The following is an 892-nucleotide window of genomic DNA, read 5'->3' as shown; positions in this document are numbered from 1 at the left end:
TTTGTTGCCTCTCACACGGGCGGCGTCACCAGCACCCGCCACACCTGCCGCCCACACCGCCACGCCGCGCCCAGGTGAGTGCCAGGTGAGCTCAGGCACCTCCATTGGAGTGGGGGTGGGTGGGGGGGATGTTATTGTTGTTATTCTTTTTTTTTAAGGTGTTATGATACCAGGTGAGCATGGAATGTGAGGTTTTGGGTTCCATGTCCAGGTGAGGTTTTGCTAGGGGTCCCTCATGCCCAGGTGTGGTTTTATGGGCAGGGAGAATGGCAGGGGATGTCTGATGCTGGGGGATGTTTACAGCCAGTCAGCTGGAGTGGCAGGGGATGTTGTCATCTTCAGACGGTGTTTTATTTTGGTGTTGTGGAATTGGGGAAGTATTGGCTATGGAAGCAGATGATAGGGATGGAATTTTCCCACAGTCATAGATAGCCTTTGAGGAAAGACCAGTCTCGTTTAACGACGTCTAATTCTCACAAAATCTAAACGGTCTGTGCATGAGATGTTAGAAAAGTTAATGGTGCGACAACATAAAATTTGAGAGCTGTCTTTCAGTAATGTCTGCAATGTTTGCATCTGCAGAGAAAGTTCATTGAAAGTTAAAGCCAGTCATTGTATTGAATGGTGTTTCTTGCCACTTATTTTGTAACCTGCTTAGCTATGCTTATCTCCATAAAACTTACAATCAGAATGATATCTATCTCTGGAGATATGATATGAGAGATAATGATATCAGTAGTATGTTTAAACTTTGTTCTTCCAATTTTATCTTGTTTGATGAAAATGGACCCAAAGGAAAACTTCCTTTATTTCCTCACACTTTTTTTATAAATATTAAGTAACACTTTCTTGTGAAGATATATTTTTTGCTTTGTGTATGTCAGTTAAGTGA

This window comes from Penaeus monodon, chromosome 28, assembly GCF_015228065.2.
Source record: "Penaeus monodon isolate SGIC_2016 chromosome 28, NSTDA_Pmon_1, whole genome shotgun sequence".
Classification (NCBI taxonomy): Eukaryota; Metazoa; Arthropoda; class Malacostraca; order Decapoda; family Penaeidae; genus Penaeus; species Penaeus monodon.
Note: the sequence above shows the minus strand (reverse complement) of the source record.